This window comes from Stegodyphus dumicola, chromosome 1, assembly GCF_044657685.1.
Source record: "Stegodyphus dumicola isolate Sdum_Otavi_A_Nest chromosome 1, ASM4465768v1".
Classification (NCBI taxonomy): domain Eukaryota; kingdom Metazoa; phylum Arthropoda; class Arachnida; order Araneae; family Eresidae; genus Stegodyphus; species Stegodyphus dumicola.
In genome coordinates, this window is record NC_140768.1 from 133231793 (window position 1) to 133257205 (window position 25413).

Consider the following 25413-nt stretch of genomic DNA (forward strand, 5'->3'; position numbering starts at 1 on the left):
ACCAATGGTACAACGTACCAGTGTGCTAATAAAACACATTCAAATATAGAAAGTTCCCATGCATCAAACTACCAATAAGACTAAATTTTAAAAGTACCGAACATTTACTGAAATTACCACTTTACACAATTAATTACTGTAATTTGCCACATTGAACTTCTAAAATGCACACGGAATGCAAACAGTTCCGTCTCATGGAAATTTTATTCATGTGAAAAGTCTAGCCACAGCTACTAACAGATGAAAATCTCAAATGCAAAAACATGTCTAGTCATTTTCACTATGAAGAAAAATAAAATCTCAGACATTTATCGTACACATGGATCTTACAATTTAGAAAACTTACCCAGTCCTGTGGAGTAAAATCACATATTGCTCAATTGACTGTACTTACCCACTCATATAAATATTCTCTCTCTTGCTGTTGGACTCTACGCAGTAAACATTTGTACAATGTATTCAAACCCTGCTTTAAACATATTTGAAAAATTTTCAACGTGTAACATTTTCTTCTTGTGAAACACATTTTTTTACATTTGTAAGCAGAAGAACTGAATATGGTTTAATATCTGTTATTTGAATACCATCAACTCACTGCATCGTAAATTTCAAGTTTTCTTACAACTGTATGTTTACGGAAACCGAACTTTGTAAAAACTTCTCATTATGCAGAATATAATTAATAATCTGTAGCTTTAAATAAGTGATTCTGAGTAATTTGTAGAAGAGTTGCAAAATATTTATTATGCTGTGCATGATTGTAGATTTACTTGTAAAATTACAAAGTACTTTAAATCTGCATGAAAATATGTTTTATCAAAATACAGGACACAAATGAAAACACACATAATAAAAAAATTAAATAACTTACTTTATTTTGTTCTTCTAGAATTAAATATCACACACTTAAATATAAAAAATTTAAATCATTTAATGATGCAAGTTAAATTTACTGGCGAGACATGATATATTTACATATATACATGGAATTTGAATGCTCTAATCTAAGTCCAAGATGCTAATCAACTTCTTCGATGGTAGGCCCAGAACCAGCACTGGCCCTAGGTTCCTGACTAGAACTGAAATTGTTTGCTTGATGCAATTTAGTCATGAGAGGAGACAATTCAGATTGCACTTCTTTCATTTTATGTTCTATTTCTTTCTTCTCTGCAAGTGTTTTGTTGTCTAACCACTGAATTACAGAATCGCAGGTCTGCTTAACTTTGGCTTTATCTGAGGAAGACAGCTTATCGTCCGATGCAGAGTCAGCTGTTTGCTTTACGCTGTACACGTAGCTTTCGAGGGCATTCCGTGAAGCTACTCTCTCTCTCTGCTCTGCATCTTCTTTTTCGTACTGCTTCGCTTCTTCCAGCATCCTCTCGATCTCCTCTTTCGACAGACGGCCTTTGTCATTGGTGATGCGGATGCTCTGTGACTTCCAGAGCTCTTCTCCATCGCAGAGACTTGGAGGATACCGTTCGCATCTAGGTCGAAGGTCACTTCAATCTGGGGAACGCCTCTTGGAGCAGGGGGTATTCCCGACAGCTGGAATCTCCCTAGCAAGTGATTGTCTTTTGTCATTGCCCTTTCTCCTTCATAAACCTGAATGTATACACCTGGCTGGTTATCAGAATAAGTTGTGAAAACTTGCGATGTCTTGCACGGGATGCGGGAATTTCTCTCGATGATTTTGGTCATCACACCACCCGCCGTTTCGATGCCCAGCGACAAAGGAGCTACATCTACCAATAGGACATCTCTGATCTTCTCATCTGTAAATTCTTGTCAGAACGGCGGCTTGGACGGCTGCCCCATAGGCCACTGCTTCGTCTGGATTGATCGACACGCAAAGTTCCTTCCCGTAGAAAAGGTCTCTCAGCATTTTCTGTATCTTGGGAATGCGTGTCGAACCGCCGACCAATACAACGTCGTGGATGCTGCTCTTGTCTAACTTTGCATCTTTTAGGGCTCGCTTCACTGGCTCCAGGGTCGATCGGAAGAGGTCCATGCACAGCTCCTCAAATCTCGCTCTGGTTATTTTCGAATAAAACTCTATCCCTTCGAACAGGGCATCTATTTCAATGCTCGCCTCCGTGCTGCTGGACAGTGTCCTCTTGCGAACAAGCAGTTCGCAGCCTCCGAAAAGCTCTTGGACTGGAACGCAGGTCTTTGCAATGCTTGCGCTTGAACTCCTCCAGAAAATGTGTCAACATCCTATTATCAAAGTCCTCTCCTCCCAGGTGTGTGTCACCAGCTGTAGATCTAACCTCGAACAAGGAACCTTCATCAATTGTCAGGATCGACACATCAAATGTGCCACCTCCCAAGTCAAAGATTATCTTTTCACCTCTCAGATTCTTGTCCAGACCATATGCCAGGGCAGCTGCTGTTGGTTCGTTGATAATTCTCAAAAAAAATTCAGTCCAGCAATTTTCCCGGCATCTTTTGTTGCTTGTCTCTGTGAATCGTTGAAGTATGCAGAAGCTGTGATTACAGAATCAGTAACTTTCTGCCCTAAGTACATCTCAGCAATCTCTTTCATCTTTGTCAAGACCATGGCACTTATTTCTCCAGGATTAAAACACTTGCGCTCACCTTTGAACTCCACACAGATCTTTGGTTTGTCGCCTTCGTTTACTACCTTGAAGGGCCAATTTTTTAAATCTTGCTGGATTTTGGGATCATCAAACTTTCTGCCAATCAACCTCTTTGCCGAGAAGATGGTGTTTTCGGAATTCAGAGAAACCTGAGATTTCGCAGGATCGCCGATCAGCCTCTCGGTCTCCGTAAAGGCGACATAACTAGGTATTGTGCGATTGCCCTGGTCGTTGGCTATGATTTCCACGTTTGCGTGCTGGAAGACGCCGACGCAAGAGTACGTCGTCCCCAATTCAACACCAATAGCTGGCGCTTTTCCACTCGGCATCTCAAATAATACTTCAACAGTAATAATAAATCAGAAAGTCACTGGTCGAAGAGACTCGCTTTCAGAAAACTTCACAAAAGTTTCGCAGGTAATGCAAAATCGCAGCACTTCGAAAAGTCACTTTGTTTGTTTACATCTCTAACGGCTGTTCCAAGTTCCTCTTTAAGCCGCGATTAGTACGCAGTAATTACGTGCTGTGTTCCGGCTGTCTTGATTTAGATGCTACTAAGTACGCTGCAGGTGGGGAAATGCTTGAACTGGACGGTGCAAGAAGCTGAGATGTAGAAGGGGTGTGACCCAAGTCACGTGAGCTCTGAGATGACATCTGATTGGTGTTGAAGTATTCGTCAAAAAGTAACATATATAGAATAGAAGAAAATATAAATAAAGTGCAGAATAAATAGTTGAAAAACAATATGCTAGGTTAAATATAGATTATATACATATGTACATAATATCAGGAAAGCTTGATTGCATGAAAAATACATCTGAATAGCGAGCGGTGTGCACAGGTCACGTGTGGACGCCACCATCCCAAGTGCTTCTAACGGCTGCCCTCACGTGGCTCATATTTATACCTTCGTAGCGGCTTCCGGAAGTGTCGCGAACATTCCCCGGCAGCGACAGAGCGATTGTTCTGCCACCTTCCAGATCATCTGGAAATTTCTCGAAGAATCGCTCGTGGTGCCCTCTAGAGGATTCCAGCAGAAGTAAAAGTAAGCATTATAACTTTCATTTCATATCGATGTGCTTACTTCTTTCAGAAGTAACATGGTTCTTGGCTAAGAAGATTGCTCCCTGGTTGTCGACTAGCACTTTTTGAGGTGAAGCAGCTAATTCACTACAGATTTCCTTGATCAAATATTTAATCCATAGGATTTCCTTGGCAGCGTGACACATTGCTACATACTCTGCTTCTGTCGACGATAAAGCTGTTGTGGATTGCTTCTTGATCGACCATGAGATTGGAGCACCTGCGAGTAGCATTACATAACCACAGTACGATTTACGGTCACTTCTGTCACCTCCTCAGTCAGCATCTGAGTAGACTTGAAGTGGCTCACCTGTCTTCTGGAATCTCAACTTTCTGTGTTGTGTTTTTTCAACTTTAGGTATCTTAGAATGTGCTTCACACCTCTCCAGTGTTCTTCAGTGTGTTTTTCATGAAAGTGGAAGAATAAGCCATGTCTGGACGAGTACCACAGGTCAGATAAAGGAGACTTCCTATAGCTTGTCTGTAAGGGATTTCTTGCTGTTTCCTTTGATTTCCTCCCACTGTTGTTCATCTACCTTCTTATATTTTATGCTGGGGTCCAATGGCGTGGATGCACATTTTGCTTCAGTCATTTTAAACGTTTCTAGGATTTCCGATACATAAACGATTTGATATTGTGTGTATGATCCATTTTCTTCTTTGCATATTTGCATGGATAAGTTCTGGCTTGCAGGACCTAGGTCCTTGACACCGAACCTTTTCTTAATGCTTCTCTTGAATTCATTTATCTCTGGCATGTTTCCAACTATCAGGAGGTCGTCAACATAAACTCCAATTATGATGTTCTTCTCATGACAAAAATAAATACAAGGTTCTGCACTTGATCTTTTCAATCCATACTGGATCAGGAAGTCTTCAAGCAAGTATTCCATGCACGTCCTGATTGTCAAAGACCATAAATGCTTTTCTTCAGGTGCCAGGCAAGGTGTTCTTTCCCTTTCTCGATGCAGCCTTCTGGCTGTGCCATATATATGTCCTCTTTTAGGATTGCAATAAGGTATACAGCTGTCACATCCATTCGGTGAACCTCTAGGTTTTTCTCTGCAGCTACGGCAAGCAGTAACCTTATAGATTTAAGTTTGATGACTGGCGAAAAGGTGTCTTGAAAGTCCACTCCAGGCATTTGCAGATAGCCTTTTGCTACCAATCTGGCTTTGAACTTTGCTCGTTTCCCAATCTCGTCTTTTTTCTTACGAAACAACCATCTGGATGGTATTACTTTAGCTCCTTGTGGTTTCGTAGTTAGTTCCCAGGTTTGAGCCTGAGTGAGGTTTTGAATTTCTTCCTCCATGGGTTTCAAACACATGTCAGCTTCGGGTGATTTCAGGACATCTTTTAGAGTTACTGGATCCTTTTCTTCAGATTGTTGTATGTCTCGGGCATCGTACAGATAAAAATCTTCGAAACGTTTAGGAATTTTTGTTTTTCTTTTTTCACCTCTCTCACTCCCATGGGTAGGGTTTCTGGCTGCTGCCTCGACTTCAGGGTCTAGTTTGTTAGCAACGTCTTGTATCTCTGTAACTGATTGGCCTTCATCTTCATAATCTGGAGTATTTCCAAGCTGTATGTCTGGGCATCTTTCGAAATTTTGGTCAATAGGATCTGTATTTAGACGTTCGGTTTCATCCAAGTCATTTACTTCAGGAGTCATGTGATCTAGAGATGAGTCACAAGCTTCTGTTTCAGGTAGGTCCAAGGGATATTCTGATTCAAAGTCTTCAATTTTAAGAGTAGCTTCTTCTGCAGGATTGTCACACTTGCTTAGTTTTAAGGGGAAAACATTTTCTTCAAAAATGACATCTCTGCTGACAAAAAAATGTTTCTTCTTCATGTCATACAATTTGTAGCCTTTAACGCTGTTAGGATATCCCACAAAACCCATTCTGTAGCTTTGGTTTCAAGTTTGCTTCCTCTTGAGTGTGAGCGAACAATGCTCCAGGCTCTGCATCCGAAAACTCTGAGGTAGTCTGTTTTGCTTCCAGACCCTGACCATCTTTCTTCTGGAATATCGAAATCAATTGCCATAGATGGGCGCTTGTTGTGGAGATAGGCTACAGTGGCCATTGCTTCAGCCCAAAACCTGTGATCTGCTCCGGACTCGATAAGTAAACATCTTGTCGTGTTTATCAACGTTTGGTTCAGTCTTTCTGCCAAACCATTTTGTTGAGGTGTGTCGGGTACAGTTGTCTTTGGATCCCATGCGCAGCAAGGTACTTGTCGAATTTTCCACTTATGTATTCCCCACCATTGTCACTTCTCAAGAATTTGATTTTTCTGTTTTGGAGATTTCTACCATGCAACGGTACTCCTCAAATTTTTCTAGTACTTCATTTTGGCTTTCATAGGGAATGTGGTATAGTGAGAAAATTCATCCGTGAAAGTCACAAAGTAATTTGAGCCTCCAAAGGAAGGAGGAGAAATTTTACCAACAACATCTGAATGTATAACTTCTAGGATGTCTTTAGCTTTTGTACTAGCGGCTTTTGGAAATTTCTTCCTTTCCATTTTTCCCTGAATACAGACTTGGCAAGGGTCATTTACTATTTTCAGGTTTCTGCCGATGGGGACAATATTTTTTGTTGTACAAAAACGTGGATGACCAAGTCTACGATGCAGCAAGTTGGCACTTTCAGTTTTCGTAGCGAAGGCAGTTGCCATCTTTTCTTCGATTACGTATAGTCTTCCTTTTTTCTCACCAGATAAAAGAGTATCTTTATTCTTACCAATCACTTGGGCTTTTCGTTCAGCAAATTCTACTTTTAAGCCGCTTTCTTCAATTCTACCAATGGATAATAGATTTCCTCCTAGTTCTGGAACATATAGGACATTTTCAATAAAGACTTTTTTTCTCCATCTTCTTCTCCAACAGAAAATGAAATATTTTCAATTCCAGTGACCTTTATTCTTTCTGAATTAGCAACTTCAACTTCAGATGTGTACTTCTTAAGGTCTGAGAATTTTCTTTTATCAGAGGTCATGTGTTCTGTAGCTGCACTGTCTAAAATCCACAGGTTACTTTTTCTTCGTTTGAAATGTGAAATGTTTGTCTTGAGGTCAACTGCAGTTTTGGTTCTGATATTTGCTCTCTTCACAATTTTTATATATGTGCCCCCACTGGCCACAGCTGAAGCATTTAGTACTTCTTCCTCTGTTAGTTTCTTCTTCATTTGGCCTTTTAGCTGCATACTTCTTCATGGGTTTTTCAAATGCAGGCTTCTTCTGGTTGGTGGCAAAACCTTTAGTGTGAAGAGCTTGTTCTTCATGATACACTTTGGCTGAACTCTCATTTCTAATTATACGTTTCTCTTCTACAAGTAGCCTTGGTTTCACGAACGTAGTTGTCAGATTTGCTTCATCTTTTTCCAAACTTAGGATGAGCGATTCATAACTTCTAGGCAGTCCCAATAGCATTACTAGGACCACTTCTTTATCTGTGAATGCATATCCACCATTAGCTAATTTTCTGTGTAAGTCCATTAATATTGCTAGATAGGACTGGACGGACTCATTTGGCGTCATATTTATGTTAAAGAATTCTCTCATAAGTTTCAGTATATGAAGCAGACCGAATTTTGTATGAATTTCTTTTAAACAGTTCCAGGGGTCTCTGGCTCTAATACATATTACTCTCCGATATCATCTAGAAATTTCTCTTCAACTATGAGGAATAATAGGGTAAGAGTTTCATCATTCTTTTTCCTCTCCGCTTCATTCATTTCTATTCCATATCCGGGTTCCACTGCTTCCCAACATCTCTTCTGCACCAGCACGACACGCGAACGGATACACCATGTGTGATAATTATCGCCGTTTAGTTTCGGCATTTTATAATCTTCAGATGTCATTCTTCAAGTAAATGTATCGAGTTTGAGTTATTCGTGGGTTAAAGAAACGATATAGTCCAGGTTGAACAATAAAAAATATATTGGGAATATTAGGTTACATGGGAACAAGCAACCACAGCAATGCACACCAGATAGGGACTGAATGACAACAAAACTACTGTTGCCAATTTTCATAAAGTAAATATTGGGACTGGCACATGTACACATATTTTTAACAACTTTCCCGCTACTTCGTTCCACCAAAATTTTCTAAAAAAAGTATGTGTAGAGAGGAATTAATATATATATATATATCTTTGGCAGCCAATTATTATTAGCTGGAGTTCCAACACTTTCCAATGGAGCATCCGAATGGTGTATAAAAGACTCAAGATGCTAAGGCATAACTTCTATGCAGATATGGTCCCATTGTCCCAAGTCTACTGTACCAATGGCTCGCAGATGGATTTGCAAACAGTATGAGCAGATATCACCATATGTAAAAGGATGTGCAGTTGGACTAAAAGAAGCAGGGTGGTCTAATCCCAGAAGAACTAGCCATTTGGGTCGGAGTGATGCTACGATTAGATGATGTTGATAGGAATGGGTGAACCATGGGCATTCAAAGCATCAAGAAGGAAGTGGTCGACTGAATGCAAGGTCAAAATGATCACTCACTTGGTGCTCACAGCCTCTGATGCATTGTTATCAATGAGATGTAACCAATATGGAAGCATGACACTAGTGACTGCAATGACCACTGACAGGTAACATAGCAAGAAGCCATTCTGCTGATTGCTCCTCACCACTGTACACCACCAGGCATGTTTGTTCATGCATTTAACCTGAGATCTCACAGAATGGAGCAAAATTGATTTCAGCAATGTGTTTTGCTTTGAACTGAGCTCTGATGACTAGTGAAGACATGTTTGGTGACGTCCAGGACAGCAGTTGATTATTCACCTGAGTGTCATCCACTACACAGCCAGACAGCTGGGAGTTAATAGTATGGGGTGCCATTTAATTTGATAGTTGGACCAGTTTGGTTGTCATCTGTGACACCTTTACAGTGGTACATAGACAAGATTTTGTACCTTGTAGTGTTGCCCTTCCTTTGACAGACCCCAAGCTTAAATTTCAACAGGATAATGCCTGACCACACATGACACACCTTTCTACAGCTTGTCCTTGTGCTTCTTCAACACTTTCCTGGTTGGCGCAATTGCCAGACCTCTCTCCAACAAAGCACATTTAGGTTCTGATGAGCAGCCATCTCTGACCTTCTCTAGATTGCGCTTATCTAATTCACCACTTGGAATGTGTATGGCAAGCAATCTTGCAGGAGGGCATCCACCAAATGTATGAGTTAATACTCAGTTGAATAACAGCTTGCATTTGAGCCAGATGTAGGTCAACACATTTTTTATCTTTTTTTGCTCTTGTAGTTGTATTTCTTGAATATAATATTCCATTCCTACGATACTGTTAGCATTTCATTTTCAATGTATGTTCATCACAGCTACCGATTTTCATCTCATTCGGATAACTCCTTAGCTTGAGCCAGAAAAAGATGAAAATCTAAAGCTACAATATTTTAAAACAGCAGCCTTTTTTTCAGATACATAATGCTCTTCAAAAATTTTAGGTAAATTCTGAAATCATCAATTATTAGTTACATAAAAAGATGATAAAATATATATAACATTTCTTACATATCTTAAGATTGAACAAATGATTATAAACAAAAATTTAAAAAGAAACAATATATGGTTAAAATTTTATTCATTATGCATACCGAAACAGAATGAAAGACTTGTATGATAAATAATATTATTTAGTTGTCCCTCATTAATCTTTACCTAAAGCTAATTATGTACTTGCAAATTTTTAACCTCCATATAAATTTTGCCTTATTAACAGTGTGATCAGCTGGTACCAAAAATTAAAATTATTTTTAATAAATAAACAGTAAATATAATAATTAAATAAGGTAGTTTATTTTAAGAGATCACGCCATAACTCAGTTTTTTAAAATAAATTTATCTTAAAAACTTTCATTGGGAGACTTATATCTCTATGTTAATGAAAATAATAATTAATTAATGCTTCTTACATATATTTACTTCATGCAGTACAAAGCATTTAATTCATATAGAGAATTTTTAGGAAATGATGGTTGATTATCTTTCTAATGTACAAGAAAGGTAATGGAATATTACACTACTACAGGAAAAGCTCAAAGATTATGAAAAATTATACTTATGGAATGAATAATATCATTATGACAAATTTTTTAAAGCATAAGTTGGGAGAGTAAGGTGATTATGAATTGCAATCATACAACAATATCCTACTGGAGAGATTTTTGACAAAAAGATGACAACAACATACATATATGTAGATTTGACTAATGGTCAGAAATTAGGAGAACTATTTCACAGTACTATAATCTTCATGAATCCTATTAACATTAAATGCTGGAAAAGGCTTGAGGATGGCCATGGATCTCATTTATGTGATCTGCTACAATTAATTAATGTAAATACACAGCCTCATTTGTATAAAAGCACCGATTTTGCATAGTGCACTGCAGATCAATATCAAAGACTGTAAATCAGAAGGAATTTATTTAAAAAATGTTTTCAAAAATTCACATATGAAGCTAGAGTACAAATAGTCATGTGAAAAGGTATTCTGAAATTACTCATTATTGACCAGATTTGAATATTACATCAATAATAACGCAATTTCTTGAGTTTCTTTTTACTACAGTTTAAAAAACATTCCACACAGAATTAACCTAGTTAGTTGATTTCCAATGTTTATATAATCAATGTCCTACAGATTTAAAGTTCATTAAAAATAAAATTTCTTAACATATGATTAAACTCAGACAACATTTAAATAAATTATTAACATAAGTGAAATTATAATAAATTACTGGGCCAAGTAAACCTATTGCACAAAAGAAAAAAAAAAATGTAAGATTGAAATAAGATTTGCTTATTTATGTTTAAAAAGTAATTTCACTGATTACTAACAGCATCGAAAAAGTACAAACAATGCACATCATTCATATGTAAATTTTAGCCGAAAAGTCTGTCACTAGAACTTTTAATAGATGAAAGAAATATATAAATAAATCATTAAATTTTATAACTGTTCAAGTTTATGCAATTTTTTCATTAACTCGTGTTTTGATTTCAATAACAACTCCACCAATAAAATGATTTAGTTAGACTGATCTAATAAAAATTTCATTGTAGCTTAATTAAGGTTGACATATAGATCCAAAATTTTTCTGTTTCTAGACAGTTTAATCTTTTTCTTTATTTTTTTAATTATACTAGACTACATTGCTACGTTGATATTTTATGTTCTTCTACATGACTAAACTTCTTTACCCATAGCACCTGTTTTTGTAAATTCAACCCACCTGAATCTCATTACGGCAACTCTATTAGACATAACGCAAAGCTTAGTAACTGGAATTTTTATTGATAAATTTCACATATTGTAACCAAGCATCTTCCCTTTAAAATCGAAGTAAAATGTAAAAATAACAAAACACAGTGGAACCTCAGGTCACGAATGCCTTACTTGACAAACAAATTATCTGAATAAAAAGTGTAATTAACAGTGTCTTGCATCATACACGCTCAAGGCGGCAACACATGATTTTCAAAGGTGTTTTGAGTCAAAACCATGTGCTAGGATGTTAACAATGAAGATGTGAAGAAATTACTAGAAGATCAAGATAACGAGCTCAGAATAAAAGAATTATAACTTCAGAAGCAGTAACAGAAGGCGATTTGGGAAAATGTCTTCACGAGGAAGAAGGAATAATTATGCTAATTCTCTGATACATGAAATTTGTGAAAAATGCATTAAGATACAAAATTTTCAGGCAAAACTTTCACCTTGATAAAGCAGTAGCACTTTACAGTTTGAGCATTTTTCTGTGGCTATGTCTCACTTTAGAAACATTTCAAAACATAGGCAACCACAAATCATATTGGGAAAATTTACAGTGGATTAAAGGTACAGTAAGTCTAAAGCAGACTCGAGTGGCACAAAGGAAACATGCCCCCAATAAACAGTTACCTGATGTTTTTATCGAAAAGAATGTTATATCTAATCAATAACACCGTCTTCATTATTTTCCACTCATGTTGTTCACTCTCCTTTATACAAATAGAGAAATTAAATCAAGTTTTCACTTATTTTCTCTATGCAATAATATGTTATTTTACTTATTTATTTATTATTTTCTGTTTTATATTTAGTTATTTCCATTGGATTTGAGTTACAGATATGTGCACAAAGTACTGTTACAAAGTTTAAATGGGCAATCATTTGTGGTCCAGGTTTAAATTAATACATTTTACATTAATTCCAATCAAGAAAATTGTTTCAGTTTATGGATGGCTTTCAGGAATGAATCACATTCATGAACCAATGTTTCAGTATAATATGGTATGTGAATTGCGTGTACTTTTCTTCCAGTGACATATGCCTGGGAAAAAAGAGATATGATCATAAAATGATATATAAAGTAGACTGGAAATCGAATGAAACAGAAATAAATATTTATGTAATTATGTTAATTTACACAACAATTTTCGGAAAAAATGAGTGAACTGGCCACTGTAAGTTTTCTGCTTGATTTAAGCAATTAAGATTTCATGGCTTTTCTAGTGGCCTTTTTTAGCATAAAAGTAAAGGAAAATATGTTCTTTAACAAAAAAAAAAAAAAAAAAAAACTTTGATATAAAAATTAATGGAACCTTTAAATAATTTTTAAATTTTAAACTATGTATGTAACATGAATATGGTTTCCAGAAGAGCATTTCAAGATTAATAAAAACCTTTTCTATTTAGATTAATACAGAATTTACATTGAATACCTAGAGTACCAGTAATAAGTATGACATGCAAGGGATTCACAAAGATCTAAATAATCAAGAGTAGATGAAGTGAAAAAGTGGAACCTTTAATGCAGCTTCAAAAGACAACAATTTTTAAAAGTATATAATAGTTCAAAAACAGAAATAAAGAATAATTAAAATTCCCAATATAAAATCCATACGAAACTGTAAAAATCATTCGAACAATTTATATTGAAAGGAGAGGAGGGATCGAAAGCCTGCCACTAAATAATGATGACACGTGTGTGCTAATAATGTGTAGTAACACACTCTATTAGTTTCTAATATTTTATTCATACAACTTAACTTTTCCTCCTTGCTTTTTATTTAATAACATTTATTCCTCCCCTCCCAAAAAACAGGCAAAATATATTTACTTAAAATTTGGTTTTGTTAGTTCCATAAGAAATAAAAATGCAAACTATGTGTCTTACATGTGACAGAGTTTTCAGCAACAATAGAATGAAGACATCAAAAATGATAAAAATATCCTGAATACAGATGTACGGATAAGAATGCTAATAACTTTGTGAAGCTCAAATAAAAATTAGAAGAATCATTCAAAACTAACTTCCTCCATTAAACTTCTAAACCAATGTTTAAAATGAAGCTTATAATATATCAACAATCGTAGGAAAAGCAAGTAAATCGCATTCAGTGAGCAAATAAATCTTTATTCCATTTCTGAAGGAAGTGGTACAATCCATAAAAGAAAAATATTCTAGTGCTATTCTTATTTGCCACCAAGTTAAAACATGGTATAAAAGTCAACAGATGAGTTATATGAATATATAAAGAAATGGATATAATTTGGCTGCTCCCTGGACAATGCTCTCAGTGATGAAATGGTTAAATGACCGATAAATTTTGACTCATTCCTGGCAAATACATTAAGTTGCAAGTGTTTGGCCATTTCAAATAAGCACAAAAAAATATTGGAGAATTTCTTAACAATAAATTTAATGTTTTAATTTCTTTATTCTGATGAATGTTTGAAAGTAAAAACACTTTTATGGCTTATGTAAGGCATGTCAGCAAGTCAAAAAAATATACTGTATTTTCTTTTCATGGAACACCTGACAAAGAGGGAAACTATACTTACAGCATTTAAAATTTCTGCTTAACTTCTCAATGCAGCACTTGCAATGACAGATTAGTAAGGCAAACATGCTTTACTTCTGAAATACAATATTTCTGAACACACTTATTTGTTGTGTCATTCATAGACAATATCATGCAGAAAAATATCAGAGTCCTGAATTACATAATTCCGAAAGCAATTAATAAATTCAAAGGAAATCCCTTACATACACATTTATTTGCAAGTTTAGATGAAACAAATCACAAGGCAGCTAATCAACTATTATTGCATACTGAAACTGAGCAGTTCTCACCTGACATCAGTGCATAATGGCAGTTTATTAGCAATTATTATATGTAAATTCGTATATGGCAAATAGAGAAATTTTGAAAGACACATTTCATTCACTCTCTTTAGGGAAAGTTGTAGAAGTGTAAAATTCATTTATTTTATCTTATAAGATATTTCTCCCACTTTCCTAGCGTGTCTTCGTGGTGTAGTGGTTCTGCACGCTGGGCCGGTATTCCAGAGGTCCGTGGTTGAATTCTCGGCGAAGGCAGTTGCTAATTTTTAATTTCTCCGGCCTCCAAAAAAATCCTAATGTCTCTACAGTGGCGTCCAAACTAAAAGAGTTGTGGATGATGACTCTCCACACCCAGGATTTGGCGACTGGGTCCCCTAAAAACCCCAGTCGCCCTTTAAAAAGGGGGAGTATATAGGGTATTTCTCCCACTTTCCTAGCGTGCCTTCGTGGTGTAGTGGTTTTGCACGCTGGGTCGGTATTCCAGAGGTCCGTGGTTCGATTCCCGGCGAAGGCGGTTGCTAATTTTTAATTTCTCCGGCCTCCAAAAAAATCCTAATGTCTTTACAATCTAATTGACCTATAGTCAAAAATTAATGCATCACAAAATCATTTGCAAAATAAGATGGTAGACCTAATCAACTTGAATAATTTGCTTGGTTTTCAAAAGAATTTTGAGCTATTTAAATCATCTTTATCAATGGTAAATTTAAAATAATTTGCAAATCTTTAATTGTAAAATGAAAGCATTATTGAAGATTATTTGGAAACATCTACTAATTATTTTAAAGTACTAATGCACGATTTCAAAATGAGATTTTCAAAATACACAAAATCTTGATTAGGCTGCATATACTTTTGATTCCTGTGTTACTGTTAATCAACCCATCATCTTATTATTTTATCAGTACTATCACTTCTACTTTCGTTAACTTCTAACAGGATACAAATTAGCAGCTTGCATGTAAGAATACAGTTTATATAAGTTAGATAGAGAGGTTTGGAAATGAAGCTGACCTCAGTAATATTTTCTCACTCAACTCTAAGCCTTATCATAGACTGGTATTAATCTTTTGCTAACTGAATTTGCTTACACAATTAGAATAGTTTAAGTCAATGCTTGGTAGGCTTTTTTGCTTTGTGAATTTCCAGAGTTTAATTTTACTTTGTATTTTACGTTTAATTTACAATTCCACAAATACAAATAGTGGAGATTGAATTGTAAGCATGAGTTGTGTAAGTTTTAATTTTAATAAAAAGGTTGCTTAAATCTTTTTCTGAGTTGGAATTTTGATATATGACGTTGATAAGTCACCAGTCAGTCTCACGAGGAACTAAGTTAATCTAGCAAGCATTAGTTTTCATGTAAACTTATAGGTATGTCCATAGATTTCACAGCAAAAGCACTATTCAAAAATAAGATTATCAAATTATTCCGGAAGATGAAATAATACAACATATTCTAAAATTTATGCTACAGTACTTTCTTTTCATTGTAAATTTTTGCACTTCATATTTGATTGAAACTGAATTTAGTATACCTGTAATCAAACAGTAAAGCATACTGGAATTGAAGAAAAAGGACACTTAAGACAATCAGAAGCTCAATGTAAATGATCTAGTTTCAATAAATAAAGTTTAAAAAGGGCTCATTCTTCATTTCTAAAAATTAATTAATTACAAAAATGTCATACTGCTTGATTAACTATACATGTTTTTAAAACTAAAGTTTATCAGGCCCTGCATAATTATTATAGTTTTCATAAAACAGATTAAAAAAGTGTTTAATATCCACATTTTCACCATATCAGCTTCAGATTCTTATGGCATAATCAAAGGAGTAAATGAGATTAAAAATTAAGCAATCCCGGGTTTTAACGGACAACCTTCAATCTGACTTGTGCATTATAATGGATTTTGTTATTTTTCAGAGATGCAATGCATGTTTATGACGCAATCAGCTGATTTCAGATTGTTATGTGCAAAAATAGTGGGCTTTAAAATCAGATTTGGTTTAAGAGTTGACTTTCTAACATTTACACTCATTCACCAATTACATTACCCAAATTTTCCATTATACTAAATTACTTACTTAAGCTGCAGAATTATTTAAAAAAAAAAAAAAAAAAAAAAAAAAAAAAAAAAAAAACTAGTAAATTATAAAAAAGAATTGAAGTAGAAATATCATCCAAAGTGAATGTTTGCTATTCTACGAAAAAACTGAATTATAGGAAATTATTTCGAATGCTATAAGCTTATAGTTATTTATAGAACATTGTAAGTTTATTTACATACAAAATTTGCCCTATCTACTGGAACATTTAAGACTGCACAGTCATAGTTTGAAAAACTAGCTGTGAGCCACTAGCTTTCCCCTTAAAAATAGGAATGATTCATGGACCACAGTCTGCTGGTTTAAAGAACACTACACTCTTAATTTTGATATATTTAATTTTTATCATGCTTTTCCAGCTTCATTTCTGGAAGACTGCTTCAATTTTTCAATGCAATGGTTGAAATAAAAAGTAAAATTTTAACACTTCTTTAGCAAATACCCATCTATACTATTTCTTTTATGCCATTTAAAACAAAACAAAATTTTTTAAAGATACATTTTGTAATCTAATTTATGATAAATGCACTTCAAAACATTATTGTCAGAAACTATACATAATTAAACCTGTCATTATGTAAACAGATAAATAAATAATAACAATAAAATACCTATTAGATTAAGACACAGCAGATATTATGCTAGTTAAAACCATAACACGAAAAAAATTTGAATAAAATAGGTATGTAAGGTATTATAATACAGCTATGCAAATCAACCATCATAGCTACTTCACTTGACAAGATAATACACAACAACTAAAGAAAATAAAAATCAGCAATGGGAACTGGTACAACAGAAATAACATATACAGTGTTATATTTTAAAGATCAAGTAAACTTTTTTCTCAGATTTGAATGCAAAAATTTCAGACACAAACATGAGAACAAAGAAGCTTAAAACAATTTCTGGCTGAATAATAAGAAATAAAAGATCTAATGCAAGAGATGAATTAAGAACTGAAAAGCACCTAAATTCATTAAATGCTAACTGTAAATAAGAATTAAAATTTTGACTAAAATATTTTTGTAGATATGAAAAGATTTCAGGAAATACAACTCATCAGCTGAAGATGTTTTTCAACCATATAGAATTGCATAGTCCCTATACAACTCACCAGCTGAAGATGTTTTTCGACCATATAGAATTGCAGAGTCCCAACTACCAATGGTGCACAAAAGAAGATAATTTCCTGTTTTTTAACTGTGCAATTCCATGTCTTGTCTTGTTACTGATGATCTTTAATAAGATTTATTGTTACATATTCTTTGTAGTAAGATTTATTGATTTTATACATACTTTGTAGTAAGATTTATTGTTACATATTATATACAATATAAAATCCAGAATCCAGAATCATCAGGACATGGCAATGTTCTATTTTAGATCTCTATTTCAAATCTAACAAGATGACACACAGAAATTATAAAATTAAAATTATGAAAGGTTGTGAAATAATGAAGCACTTATAATTTTTTAAGAGAATCAAAATTTATTCCACCCCCTCAAAAAAGAGAGCTTAATAACAACATTTGCTCTGTATCATTACAAGTTTTTTCAATATAAGTTGCTTAAGCAATTTTATTTTATGCATTAATACTTTTTCTTTAATTTATAACAAAAAATATACTTTTTGTTCAGTTACAAAGTTTACTATTCAAATCCATATCTATAATTGCTATATGGAGAATTCTCATAAAGCAATCAGTTACCATTTTTCTCATTCTCAATAACTTCATTATTACTTTCTTCACAATCCCTGCTGGTATTTTCCGGATTGAAAGCTCTACTACAGATTTTGCCATCTGTTACTTTATAGATGACTGGGGCATTATCATCACAATGAGGACTTTAGCTACAGCATGTTCATTTACCATTTCTTCACATATTCCATTAATAGGAAAATTTCATGGTTCTCTTCTGGAAAAACCATTTTGCACTTTTTCTTTTGTTTGGGGTATCTCTTCAGCAGCAGGGATCACCAATTTAGCTTGGCATTTTTTATGCTGCAACCTCATTTTTTTCCCTAATCTTAGTTTTTTTTCCTCCTTCTTTTTTCTAAACGAAATAAAATTTTACAGTTCAGGATTTTCAAAAAGATCAACAAGAGATTATCCTATTCCTTCAACTCAAGGTATCCTACCCAAAGACTGCTTTTGAATAACCACCTCAAGAAATTAAAACGTGACTCAAAACTAAAATGGCAATATTTCCTACTATACAGGTTTTGCCATTTATTGATTGATTAATGCTTAGAGCATTGTGATTGCAAAGGAAAACTTCAGTTACATCTTCATTTAGCATTCTTCGTATTTTTCTCCCTTATTCCATTACTTATACAATTTCACCTTTTTATCTCAACTATTTTTAAGAAATGCATTATGGTTATATCCAAAAATCATCAAATTCCTGACTACCATCATTATCATCACGAAAATATAGAGTTGTATAGAGAAATGAATAAAAGATCATTCTAGCTATTAAATGTCTGGAATTCAGATTTAAAGATTGCATTTTCGGGTTTCAGATACTTTGCTATTTCAATCCTCCCCTTTTTAAAAATATTCTTCAGTAGGCTTAATGTCATCCTAATGAATTGAAGGTTTTGAAAACACAGAATAAAATATGTAATTATTCAAAAAGTTTGCACTACTCACAGAATTAAAACTACACTAGCAAGAAATAATGTATCCTAGGAATCCATGTCCTGTGCAAGGTTTTCAAGAATTAAACTATAAATTTATTTTAGGGCCGTAATCATTTTTATGTAGTGTCTAGCATTGAAATTTTCCCAAAATGTCATTTGTGTATCATGCTTTCCTTTGTCTAGTATTTCATTTGCAAAGATTTAAACATGTCTGGCATAATATGCTTTAAATGTTTTTATGATTCTTTGATCCATTGATTGGATTACGGAAGTGGTGTTTGTTGGGAAGAATACATTTGGATGAAATGTTAGTATGAGGGCTTCAGCACAGTGTCCTAGAGCATCATTGAGGTCAGGTTTGCTATTCTAAGTAAAGTTTGATTGCTTTAACGAATGCAGTTTTAAACCTGTCATTAAATAGGGCTTTTATTACCCATACTTTTCCATTCCACACAACTGGCAATTGCTCAATTCCCCTTCCCCCCCTGCAATGCACAAGCCATTTTAGATCAATAAATGAGCAGAGGCTTGCATTTAAAGATTGGATTTTTGGGTTTCAGATACTTTGTCACCTGATGCATTTTTAGGGGGAAAAAAAGCAACGTGAGTCTAACCTAAAATAAAAAGCTTTAAAACTTGGCAAAGCAATCTTCTGTGTTTATGTGATGTAAGTTCATTGTCCCATTCACTTAAAAAATTGTTGCAGAGAATGTAATTTCAAAAACTGAAGTTTGAATTTCTCTGCTGCTACTTTATCTGCAAAGCCAGACTCTTCCTGAAGCTTCAGAATGTGCAAATTAAAATAATGCTTAAAGTTCTCAAGCCAAATTTTGCTTGCTTGCAAATCAATTTTCTCTAAAGATTGGTCATCTTTATTTAAAATGAAAGAAAACAAATCTAAAGCTTATAGCAGCACCATAAATAATTGAGCTTTTTTTTCACATACTTGTTTCTCAATCCAAACTATAAACATTTTTTCCAATTAAGGAATTCTTGAAGCCTTGGTAATCTTTGATGAAGTATCAGTATAGGCTTCGACATGAGACCAAATTATTTCCTTATTCTTTCTATGCTCGATTCATTTATAGCTAGCTCTTTTGAAAATGATGAAACCTGTGTACCATTTTTTAATTTTTTTCAAATTTCTATACATCAAAAGTGTCTTTTTGCTGCTTCATCAACCCCCCCTTTTCTTAGATGACATACTGAATTTTTTTTTAATTAAAGAATGTACAAATATAAAAGGAGAAGAGGATAAATACTTAGAAATACTAATTACAGTTCTGATAAAATGAATAAAATGATAGCAATTTGGCTTAGGTCACTTCAACTAGCAGGCAGCACAAGCAGGTAAGTCATATAGGAGTTCTCTTGTACAGAATAAAATCAGTAGACAAATAAGGCTGTTCTCTTCAATGATCAAGTTCCATGATAGAAATGACTGAAATGAAAATATAAAAGGAATACTAATTGCTTTTGAGCAGACTTATGAGTCAATGGCATCTTATGAACAAAGATTTCTCTTTGAGAAAGTAAACCTTGCTGTACATCTGAAGCTTGGTAAACAGTATACAAATATTATTAAATGTTCAATGACATAATTTGGCTTTTATTTACCTCAAAACTACTGCAACATGGCTGATGCTCTGCAGTATATTGTACATAACTGGAATTCTCATATTGGATAAATTAAATGGAGACAAACATCTATGCTTTCTCTTGGATTTGAACCCAGGCCCTTTGGAATGGCTGTCAGTCACTAAACACTGTTTCATCTTGGCGGCATCCAATTTTGCAGTTCATTTCTATTGTGTATTGTAAACCAGGTATCTGAAACTACTGGTGACCCACAAGCCACATCTTGCCATTGAAGAAATTTTACATGACCCATAGAATGAAATTATATATTTTTCTTATATATGGTTCTTCTATTTTTAGAGGCATGCATTGAGCTTTTATATTCAACTGCTATTGAAGAAAAATGTATTATTTAGGTGCCAATATGTTTGAATTACAAAATGTAACAAACAGAAATTTCTTGCAGTTAGCAACCTTTTAATTTCAGATAGAAAATAAATCTGAATTTGAACTTTACTTTTTGCATTATAATTACTGTTGTTTATATATTATATTTTCATAAATATTTATAACCATGGAAAGAAGAAGAAAAAATTGAGAGGAAAAAAAAAAAAAAAAAAAAAAAAAAAAAAAACATTGTAATTAATTAGTATTGAAATAAAATTTCAATCAAATACAGTTTGAGGCAAACTGAATTTTAAAAGTAAAATTTATAAATATATTACTAGCTTATACTCAGCATATCACTTTGTTTTACATACATGCACCATGGTTAACGCCAGGTTATAAAGAGGTACGTATAGTGTAATATACAGCCTTGGCCAAAGGTATTATGCACCCTATAATACAGCATTTTATTCCTAAATAGTTTTGAGATAAATCAAAGCCAAACTTTTTGTCATTTGACATTTAAGAATATTTATTCACAATTTTAATACTGGATGTTTCCACCTTCAATTATAGCAGCCACTCTGCTTCACATACTAGCCAACAGTTTACTACACTCTTTAGTATTTAAAAACTTGCTCAAGAGTAATTCTGAGAGAAATTTTGGCTGTTACTGAGCAATGGCACAGCTTTCACTTTAAAGATCCCACAGATCAGGTTAATATCTGTAGTAGCCAGCCTAAAACATCGATATTATTATGCAGAATTTACTGCACTGAAGTCACTGATTTGTGGGATGGTGCTTTTTCTCACTAAAATCTGATGCAATCCATGTTTGTATCATTGAACAAGTTATAAAAGATGATTTTACAGTTGTTTAAAAACACTGATGTATTTTTAAACTATTCATGTAGCTTTTCACTAAAGTATGTTTGCATATACCACTGGCTGCTGAGGCCCCCAGATTGTAATACTGCCTCTCCCATATTTTACATTGGGAACCAACCACACATTCAGTGTTACATATTTTTATCTCACATAGGATGCAACAGATGTATCACATACCTAAAAGCCAAGGGGACAATGATACCTTATTTAAAGGACTAGTTTGTACGAAAAAATAATTTGGATGTTTGAAGAATTTTTATGTGAAACAAAAACAAAACAAAGCTTACCTGAAAATATGATTCATCAGAAAATATAATATTTTGCCATTCTTTCTGTGCAAACTGTTTGTACGATAAAGCTTATTTTAATCTCAATACTTTTTTTTTCCCTCCCAAGAGCCACAGCTTCTTTCTTGATTTGCAACATTTCAAACCAACTGCTACAAATCATCTTCTAAGAGTTCTAGCACTAATTGGGTGCCTCAATGACAACTCAACAGCAAAGTTCAGAGAATTTTTTACTTTAATTTCTTCCTTATTTTCAAGTCAAAGTTCCACTAAAACAAAGTATTTTGGCAATTCTAGCAAAACTCGTTTAAAAAAATGAATTTTTTTACACATTGAATTAAAAAAAAAAAAAAAAAAAAAAAAAAAAAAAAAAAGAACAATTATACACAAACATTTTTGTACCTGACTAATATTATACAGATATCTTAAAAACATGGCTGTACCTAATACTTTTGGCCAAAGCCGTATACATACTCACTCTCATTTTGTTGAAAAATTATAACAAAAAATCAGCTTTTATCAGACCATACATTTGGCTCACATGAAATTTAAATTTGAGACCATTGTTGTGAACCTTTTCTTATTCCAACTATACTGCTATGCAAAAATTACTTTATTCACTTATATGTTTTTCTGAGAACTTAGTGCTGGTTCTTCTTCATCAGGAACTCAATTACTTAAAAGCATTTGCAATTGGAGTTTCTCATCCAATGTTATCAACAATTCAATTACAAACTAATTATTTTATCACTAAATAAAACATTTTCCTTTCAACCAATCATAACAATTTCATGATTATTTCATTTTTCCTTTGATTAGCTACAAAACTGTAAATATTTTGAACTGGTTCATGTTGCCTTGTCTCATAATAAAATTTATATTTCAGTCATATAAGCCCCAATTAACACTTCCACTGTGATGGACGAGATATCTTGTCTTTTAAGATTACTAGCTGTGCACTATGGATGAGATAATTTATCATCTACACATTTTTTTTTCTATATTGTTGCTAATATGTCCAGTGATTTATTAATTTTTCAGAGTATCCCAGTCCCCATTATTATGCTTTCAGAACTTTTCTACAGGATGGTGTTAATCTCACAAATTTTACAGCTATGCTACAATTTTTGTTTACCCACACAACATGTTACATTTCTCATGTTTTACATATTTTTTACATTTTTTTAAAAAGAAATATGAGTAAACAAAAGCTTCTTTCATTTGGCAAGACAATGAAATACCTCAGGTTATCTGACAAAGAGCTTGTTGACGACATCCACTCAAATAGGGAAAGCAGTTATAAACTTAGTGACTGCATATGCGATTCAAGCACCAAAGATGATGCAGAAGGAATGAAGCAAATATGGAGTCACTTCAGTATTCCTAATGCTTAAAGATTGATGCTGATATAATGGAAAGTGCTTAGTTGATAGAAAAGAAAGTAGTGAAAATGAAACTGATGATTCTCAGACAGCTTCAAAATCACATGAATGACATAAAATTGGTGTCAATTACACACTGACTAATGATATTATTTTTCAGGGTAGCAGTGGTATAATGTATCTGAAATGTGCAGTTCTCTTGTCCTCTTATGTGCAGTCCTCTTTGCAACCAATAGAATTTTTTCGTTTATTTGCCACTAAAGAAATTATGCAAATTATGGTACCAGAAACCAACAGAATGCAAAGCAATGTATTCATGAATCAACAGCTAAACCGAAGAGTCATGTATGTCACTGGAAACCAACCGATGTTGGAGAAATTTTTAGGACTTACTTTTGTAATGGGACTTATCAAGAAATCTCATCTTCAAAATTATTTGTCAAGTGATTCAGTGTTCTTATTTTTAGCGACACAATGGCAAGAGATTGATTTACACTCTTACTAAAGTTTTTGCACTTTACCAGTAATAAAGCAGCCAACAGAAATAGGTTTCACAAGTTGAATAAGATTTGTGATGCCCTCCTGGATAAATTTTAAAAAAAATTATACATTAGGTAAGGAACTTTCCATAGATGAATCAAGAGTTTTGTAATAAGGAAATCTTGCTACACAACTATTGACCATGAACATTACATAGACACATTATCCTCATTACACAGACCCTACATTACCATGGACACAATACCTACAACTTCAACCAAAACTATGCCAACACAGAATGCTGTTGTCTGCCATTCTAACCAAATTTGATGAGAAACAAGTTATCAGTTCAAAACATACACATCACAGCTTGTCTTACGTGCAGTGCCTTTTAGAGAAATATCAAAAGTTTGAAAAATTCGACCACTTGGGCAAGATTTACGATTTTTATTATTATTGTTGTTGTTGTAAAAAGAGATAGACATGTAAGGGTATTTAATTAAATGAAGTTTAAAGAAATTCAAATTTTGTTTTAACTTTTAGCACTAGACGGAATGTCTTAGTGTAGATAGAAGGAGGAAGGAACACCACTGCCACGCTGAATGTGCTTAAACCTTTAAAGGGCACCGTATATATTCAATTTTTTAAACTCCTAAAAAATTCTAATTTTTCTACACCAAAACCTGTAATCTTGAGTTTCCAATGCTTCCTTCTAATTATAAATGGCAGCATTACCCTATGAATGCTCAGTATTTTGCTGTCATGAAATTAATATACTTTGTTCAAAGGTATCACGCTTGAATATTCATAAATTCTATTATAAGAGAGCATGCCTTAATTTCTAAAATTCGAAGTGCCAGAGCCCTATGGAAGACTGTCAGGAAGGAAAGAAACAATAAATAAATAAAATAATTTAAAAATTAAGTACCGTATTTGATGGCATATAAGACGCACCCTTATTTAGAAGGCCACACACGAGGAAAAAAGTTTCAGTAGTCTGCGCGACAGCTTAAACAATAACTTATAATGTGATTTCTCATGTTTCGTAAAAGCCAAATAAACAATCATTGAATGCAATTACCAAACATATTTTTATTAAGGAAAATTAACAAGTGGCAAGCTATTTTGAACATGATACGTAAATTTCAATAATGAATAAATGAATGAATGGCAAGCAATCAAACATAATACAAAATAAAGCAGAAACAACAAAAAACACAGGTTCAAGGAAAACGTTGCCTATCATGAAATTAAGACTTTAATCACTTTCAAAACAATAAAAATCCTTTTCACTATCATCATCATCGAAAATGAGAATATCGTCATCACTACTGTTTCCATCATTGCTAGTATCACCTTCTTCGAATAATGTGTCGTCTTCTGTTCCATCAAGAGCATTACTGATTCCGCACTTCTTAAAGAACTTAACAATTACTTCAACCTTTACGTCTTCCCAAGATCTTTTTACTCACTCGCACACTTGTGAAATAGAGGGCCGCTTCATTCTACCTGAGGGTGTGAGGGCGTGATGTGGCTCTCCTATCCACTTGTTCCATCGTTCTCGCATGTTTTCCTTAAATGGCTTATTCACCGATACATCTAAATGCTGCAATTGGCTAGTTCACCAGGAATGACAGCTATCTGGGTTTTTAATTCTCTTGCTTTATTCTTTATGGTTTATGGTTTCAGTTCTATGGGCGCTGATCCAAAACCAAAAGAGAGGGTTTTCTTAAAGAGTCCACCAGGTCGCCTCGCCCATGCGTTCTGTAACCACAGTTTCATTCCAGCTTCGTTCATCCAGCCTTTCGGATGAACA

General features: G+C 33.9%; 1 pseudogene; it reads right to left on the bottom strand.

Annotated features, from left to right (window-relative positions):
* Positions 1–850: 850 nt before the first annotated feature.
* LOC118200980 (heat shock protein 70 B2-like) lies at positions 851–4567 on the bottom strand (annotated as a pseudogene).
* Between the last annotated feature and the right edge of the window lie 20846 nt (positions 4568–25413).